The 7,955-nt window shown below is 42.2% G+C and overlaps 1 pseudogene; it reads right to left on the bottom strand.

Annotated features, from left to right (window-relative positions):
* Positions 1-620: 620 nt before the first annotated feature.
* LOC125427349 lies at positions 621-1,438 on the bottom strand (annotated as a pseudogene).
* Positions 1,439-7,955: the final 6,517 nt, after the last annotated feature.

Genomic DNA, 7,955 nt, shown 5'->3' with positions numbered 1-7,955 from the left:
ATGCAATTACTGTGTGGCCTGCTCTTATCAACATTTTATATAATATCTTTCTCCGTTGTTTTATTGTTCTATTTTCTATTATACCCATGAACAATAAGTCTATATTTACTGCTTTCTTAACTTTTACATATTTCTCTATATACAATATGACCTGATCCCCCAATTGTCTTACCTCTTTACATTCCAACCACATATGTGTATAAATTGCATTTTTTTTTCACCACAATGCCAACATTTTGGACTAAATCCCCTTATCATATATGCCAACTGCTTTGGGGAATCAACAGAAACTAATGTAGCTTTCTGGGTGGAAAACATGAAAAATACCCCCCCTCCTTAATACAGATGGCAATATTGGTCCATTACAACAAATCTAAAACCACCAACCATTTAATAATTTTTGGTTTAGACTAAAATGTCACCAATTAGGGAGTAAAGATAACAGTTGCAAAGAATGAGTAGTCCTACTTGTCCCCATTGACCTCCCCTACACATTTACATTTACTTTTAAAAAACCAACTGTGTTTTGTAGTGTGCTGACAATGCAATTCCCAGCATCTGTCACAGAAGAGCATACATAAAAGTAAAGAAAAAAGGTGGCCCAGTTTTTCCCCTTCACTTTATCTCTCTCGATGAGCCATTCCTGGTCTGGTTGGCACCATCATAGGTCTAGATCAGGGGTCTGCAACCTGTGGCTCTCCAGATGTTCATGAACTACAAATCCCATCAGCCCCTGCCAGCATGGCATGGAGGTCTCATCATTGGAGGTCCTGGCATTATTTATTTATTTATTTATTATTGCATTTATAAACCGCCCCATCCCCTGAGGGCTCTGGGCGGTGAACAACAGATATTATAAACAATATAGCAATAACAATAACATTTAAAATCAATAATGTCATTAAATATATAAAATTACATAAAATTACAGTGTTCTGTATAAACCATATGGCATCCAGCATTAAAACTATCAATAAAAACCCCCTCCCCTGCAAACTCCCAGAGTGATAAAGGGAGGAACAGGAAGGGCGCACACTATCAGCGGCCAGCCTCCCCAAAGGCCCGGTGGAACAATTCGGTCTTACAGGCCCTGCGGAACTCTCCATGTGTCTTCCCACAGGTGGTCTCATTCCTGGAGCAGGTCCAACTGGCATCATACCAGGTCGTGGAGGACCAGGGATATTGGGTGGTGGAGGTATCGTAGCTCCTCCTGGAGGTGGAGCAGAAAATGGAGTGGGTGAGATTTCCCCATGTTGAAATGCAGCCATTGTTTTCTCAATCAGGCTCTGTGCTTGCTCTTCCATCCATTTTGATAGTAATCTTTCTCTTTGTTCTTCCTGCCACTACAATGGTTTTTTTCTCACAGATGGAGAGTCATGGGTGAGGTAAATATCACAGTAATCACAATAAAACTTTGGCATGTTGGACTCAAATGATGTTCTCCCCACTGCATGCTGTTCTCCCAGAAATAGTGTAAAATACCCAGGGACGTCTTCCCCTACCAGGAGATGGTTAAAAAAAGGGATGAGCCAGACACACAACCTGAGCATCTGAAAAGAAACCAAACTCCTCATGTGGGCTACAATTCTCTGTGGGAGTTACAGTGTCATCCATTTAGGGCTTAGTATAGGCTGACCAGACGTCCCACTTTTGGTGGGACAGTCCCACCTTGAAACAACTTGTCCCATGTCCCACGGGTTTTTTCCAACATCCCGGGTTTGGGAAGGCTGCCGCACTGCCTTCTGGGGCGCAAGGCAGTGCGGCAGCCTCCCGCGCGGTCGCAGGAGCGCACAGCCTTCTGGGGTGCTTCTGTTTCCCGCCCTTTGACAGCTAGATCCTTAAAAAAATGTTGAGTGGATTCAGTATAAAGTATAAAGAAAAGGGCCTCAAGTCCCTTTAATCAGAGTAATTACAACTCAATTACTTGGCTGTGTCTACTTTTCTGGGGTTGTATTTTCCTATAAACACATATAGTAGTTGAGCTATCAGCATGAACACTGTGGCTTCCCAAACCAAAATAACCCCAAACTACAGCTTTTCCCCCAAACAGCTCCACAAGTTTCCATGTGTCCCGTCTAATTAAATAAGAAGTTTGTTAGAAACACACAGCTCTCACCCCAAGAGGTTCCTTTTCAGTTTTCAATACGAAGTTGAAAAGATTAGAATTGGCTATCAAATGCTCTCTCTCCCTCTCCCTCTCTCTCTTTTTGGGGGGTGGGGGGAGTGGGGGAGGGAACTTGCTTCATTCTTCCCCAATTTCCTTTGAGTGGCCCCCAGAGAGACATCGCGAGTAGAAATGTTGCATATGAAACTTTAATTACTTCTTTGTCTGTGAGGCGGGCGTGATAACTAATATTGAGGAGATCTATGCGTTCCAGCTACAGTGGAAATCCAGGAGCAGGGAAGAGAATGAAAAATGACTCAGCAACCCTTCACCAATCTCCGCCGGTCCCCCCTGGCCCTCCGGCTCAACAGTAGGATACCAGCTGGCCTTCCATTAACAGTAAATTGAAGATTCTTATTTATTTATAAGCATCATTAATCTGATCGCTTTTGAATGCCATTTGTTTTGCAAAGAAGAGAGAAGACAAAGTTTCTTTGGCACCATCGGGGCAAATAAAATGGATGGTTTATTTGAAACCCCACAATATTTAATCCCTGGTAAATTATGATGTGACAAGAATGAGTTGGGGGGAGGGGACGCCAGTCACTGCTGGAGCGAGAATGGAGATAGCTCAGAGCAGAAGGGGAATTCTGTCACCGCATAAATCCTGGGTTTTTGTTATATTGGCATACAGGAAACACAATATGGAACTCCCACCCTGGCCAGATTGCATGGCTGGTATGTTTATTTATAACTACACTGCATGTTTGAAAAGCAGAAGGCAAAAAGTATAGAACTTGCAGATGAACATGATTTCAAGTCTTCTAAACCTGAAACTCATCAAGCTGAGCAACACAGCTGATTATACTGTCTCACTATATATATCTACATCTATGTATGTATGTATGTATGTATGTATGTATGTATGTATGTATGTATGTATGTATGTATGTATGTATGTATCTATCTATCTATCTATCTATCTATCTATCTATCTATCTATCTATCTATCTATCTATCTATCTATCTATCTATCTATCTATCTATCTATCTATCTATCTATCTATCTATCTATCTATCTATCTATCTATCTATCTATCTATCTGCCTATCTGCCTATCTGCCTATCTGCCTATCTGCCTATCTGCCTATCTATCTATCTATCTATCTATCTATCTATCTATCTATCTATCTATCTATCTATCTATCTATCTATCTATCTATCTATCTATCTATCTATCTATCTATCTATCTATCTATCTATCTATCTATCTATCTATCTATCTATCTATCTATCTATCTATCTATCTATCTATCTATCTATCTATCTATCTATCTATCTATCTATCTATCTATCTATCCACACACACATACACACACACGTATATGTATATGTATATATGGTCCATTTGAAAGTTTGATGACAGCCATTTAATGAACTATAAATGTTCTTGCATCATTATTTTTTAGTGTACAAAATAATGGTTTTGGCAAAGGTAGCATGTAAAAAATGAATAGTTCTCTTATTCATTTGGGACTATATTCAGAGGTGGGATCCAGCAGAATCTCACAGGTTCCCGAGAGTAGGTTACTAATTATTTGTGTGTGCCGAGAGGGGGTTACTAATTGGTGATTTTGCCACGTGATTTTTGCCTTAGTTACGCCCCTCCTCTCAGCAGTAGCGTGCAGAACTTGAAGCAGTCTAGCAGGAGGTGCACCGGCGTGCGTGGCAGCCTGTGCCTGCGTACATTCGTTTCCTGCCCAAGGACCAGCGCAGTGGCTGTGTCCTTGCCACACCCCTGCCCAGGAATGCCCCGCCCCCGGAATGCCCCGCCATGCCCACGTCGTGCCCCGCCCAGCCCCATTGGCGCTACACCACAGTTTGAATCCCACCACCATGGGAACCTGTTAGTAAAATTTTTGGATCCCACCACTGACAATATTCTAATGTGGAAGCATATAATTTTCTCAACCTGTGTGCCTCAACTGACCATGCTAACATCTGAGATAGAGTATAGGCATGTATAGATGTCCAAAACAGCAGGGACCCCCAACATGATGCCCAGTGACACTTTTTGAAGTGCCCAAGTGTTTATTTTTTTAAAAAATGAAAAAAAAAGAAGAAGGTGGGATTAGCAAAGTTTCTGATTGGCCATTGGAGTGCTGATTGGCAGTGCATCAGCTGCCACCCACAACATAAGGATTTTTTCCCACATGACGGAAGGTAAGCTGTGTGTACACAAAAAACGCTTTAAAACAATACATTCATTTCAAAAAGCAACCAGTTAATCAGGGATTATACCTGAAATGCTGAAGAGTTACTGTTCGAGTTGCAAATAACCTCTCTCTCTGACACTGTGTGGTTGACTCTGCCTACTGGGGCAGCCATTTTGTGACTGCCGCTGCCTCCATTTTGGGGTTTCACCATCCACCCTGTGTCAGAACTCTAATGGAAGTTGGAGACTTGTTTGGATCTCAGAAGGAGAGCTTCAATAAGGCTGTTATCTTTGCTCCTCGCCAAAATAGATGGGCTGCAAGCAACTATTGTACATAGCTGGCCAGCTGTTCTTACCCCTTGTGGGTCACACAACAGAAGACGAGACTGGAGATCAATATGAGAACCCAACCACCCAATGATGTGTGGATTCAGGCAGGGATCGTGGCTCAGCAATAGAACATCTGCCTGGTGTCAGGTTCAATTCCCAACCAGCCTTCCAAATGAAGAGTCAGACATTTGATTCAGAGGTTCCAGCATTTGTCATGGTTCATTTGTTTTTCTCCTCCTCCCACTCTATTTTTTTAACAACAACAACAAAAGTTGTAGTTACTGTTGTTATTGTTGTTGTTATTAACTTCATTTATTAATTATAACTTCATTGTAATGAAGTAGAACTTTCTCATCCTCCAGGCACATACATACATATACATACACATACACATACACATACACATACACACACACATACATATAAACATATATATATACACACACACACATACATATAAACATATATAAACATATATATACACACACACACATACATATAAACATATATATAAACATATATATATATACACACACACACATATAAACATATACACACATACATATAAACATATACACACACATACATATAAACATACACACACACATACATACACACACACACACACACATATACATATATATATGTATATGTGTATATGTGTGTGTATATATATACACACATACATACATATACACACACATATACATATATATGTATATATGTATATGTATATATGTATATATACACATAAACATATAAACATATATATATATGTATGTGTATGTATGTGTATGTGTATGTATGTTTATGTGTGTGTATATATATATATACACACACACACACACACACACACACATATAAACATATATATATACATATATACATACATACTTACTCCCAGGTAAAGGATCATAACCTTATTTTTTGAAAAATCCTTAAAAGGAGCAAATCCCAGCTGGATTGCATGGCCTTGTGCCCTAATGTGAATCAACTGAACTGTAGTGTGTTAAATCTGATAGACTTGGCAGGCGCCGTTTCTCAGCAAGCCCCTCTCTACTCCGTTTGTGCGGAGGTGTTTTGCTAAGCCAGATTGCGGGTCTCTCCCAGTTACCCACCCAACCTCAAGATCGTGTCAGGTTCATTTATTCCTATTGGCAAAACAGTTAAGAGCTCGTAACAGGGTGACAGGCTTTGTCGACTTAGTCTGCTAGCGAGCGCTTCGGCCCCGGGAAGAAAAAATACAGGAGGGGAAAAGCTGGCAGTCTAATTGGGGTAGCTGCAACAAACATGTAACGTAGCAGCCAGAAGGGACTTGGAATGGTTGCCAACGAAAAGGGCCGACTCAAAGAGAAGGTTGGGGGAACTTAATACACTTCACGGAGTCTGAACACTCCAAACTTTCTTTTAAAAGAGTAAAATCTGGAAGGAAGGACATCAGCCAATTGTCTCCTAGAACTCGTTTTGGGGTAATCCATTCCTAACAGAGAATCATTCCTCTGAGTTTGGCGAGTCTTGGCAAATGGTAGCCCTGGTTAACATCGTAACCTGACTGACGTTTTCCCAGCATGATTGTCAATGGCGCCCAGACCCATTTCAGAATAGACTGGTTCCTTTTTAGTTACTTCTCTGTTTTCTCAAGCCTCAAGCAGCAATGGCATAGGAGGTTAAGAGCTCGTGTATCTAATCTGGAGGAACCGGGTTTGATTCCCAGCTCTGCTACCTGAGCTGTGGAGGCTTATCTGGGGAATTCAGATTAGCCTGGGCACTCCCACACATGCCAGCTGGGTGACCTTGGGCTAGTCACACTTTCTCGGAGCTCTCTCAGCCCCACCTACCTCACAGGGTGTTTGTTGTGAGGAGGGAAGGGCAAGGAGATTGTAAGCCCCTTTGAGTCTCCTGCAGGAGAGAAAGGGGGGATATAAAACCAAACTCCTCCTCCTCCTCCTCCTCCTCCTCCTCCTCCTCCTCCTCTTTCTTCTTCTTCTTCTTCTTCTTCTTCTTCTTCTTCTTCTTCTTCTTCTTCTTCTTCTTCTTCTTCTTCTTCTTCTTCTTCTTCTTCTTCTTCTTCTTCTTCTTCTTCTTCTTCTTCTTCTTCTTCTTCTTCTTCTTCTTCTTCATTTTCTCAAGACATTGCTATTAGGGTTGGAGATTCGGACAGTCCAAATCCGAATTTTTACCGAATCTGCACGGATTCGGACGGATTCGGAAGAGCAGGGGCCGAATCTGAGCTCTCCGAATCCTAACAGATCCGAATCCATGGGATTCGGATTACCAGCCGAATTGCGTTTTTATTTTTTGGTGTTTTTTTCACATTTCGGCCTGCAGGGGAGACATTTCTAAACATATCAGCACCAAATTTTCCGGGTATCATCAGGAGACTGTCCTGATGATACCCTCCAAGTTTGGTGCATTTTGGTTTAGGGGCCAAAGTTATGGACCCCAAAGTGGTGTCCATATCCCCCATTCTTTCCAATGGGAACTAAGGAGATGAGGGCTACCCTTTTGAGGGTCCATAACTTTGGCCCCCTGAACCAAACTGCACCAAACTTGGAGGGTATCATCAGGACAGTCTCCTGATGATACACTGAAATATTGGTACCGATACATCTACAAATGCACCCCCTGCAGGCACCCCCAGAAATTTGCACAAGATTCTTTGTTCTGCAGTGACTTAGCTGCATTGCTGTCAATAGGGAATTTCTGGGGGTGCCTGCAGGGGGTGCACATTTTTCATGGTAAACCCACAAAACTTTCAGGGTATCTTCAGGAGAGTCTCTGGATGACACCATCCAGGTTTGGGGAACTTTACTTCAGGTGGAAGTGGGAGATGGGCCCTACCCTTTTTGGGTCCCATAGAATTAAACCCCCTGAAGCAAAATTCCCAAACCTGGATGGTGTCATCCAGAGACTCTCCTGAAGATACCCTGAAAGTTTTGTGACCATACCTTCAGAAATGTGCACCTCACAGCCCTCTACCAGAAATTCCCCATTGACAGCAATGCAGCTAAGTCACTGCAGAACAAAGAATCTTGTGCAAATTTCTGAAATTACTGCAGGGGACGCATTTGAGATGTATTGGCACCAAATTATCAGGGTATCATCAGGTGACTGTCCTGATGTTGCCCGCCAAGTTTGGTGCAGTTTGGTTTAGGGATGGACCCTCAAAGGGGTGCAACTATCCCCATTGTTTCCAATGGGAGCTGATAGGGGATGGGGGTTACACCTTTGAGAGTCCATAACTTTGGCTCCCCTGAACCAAACTGCACCAAACTTTGGGGGTATCATCAGGACAGTCTCCTGATG

The sequence above is a fragment of the Sphaerodactylus townsendi genome, linkage group LG02 (assembly GCF_021028975.2).
Source record: "Sphaerodactylus townsendi isolate TG3544 linkage group LG02, MPM_Stown_v2.3, whole genome shotgun sequence".
Classification (NCBI taxonomy): domain Eukaryota; kingdom Metazoa; phylum Chordata; class Lepidosauria; order Squamata; family Sphaerodactylidae; genus Sphaerodactylus; species Sphaerodactylus townsendi.
The sequence above is the reverse complement of the archived record's forward strand: the minus strand, read 5'-3'. Positions and strand labels throughout refer to the sequence as shown.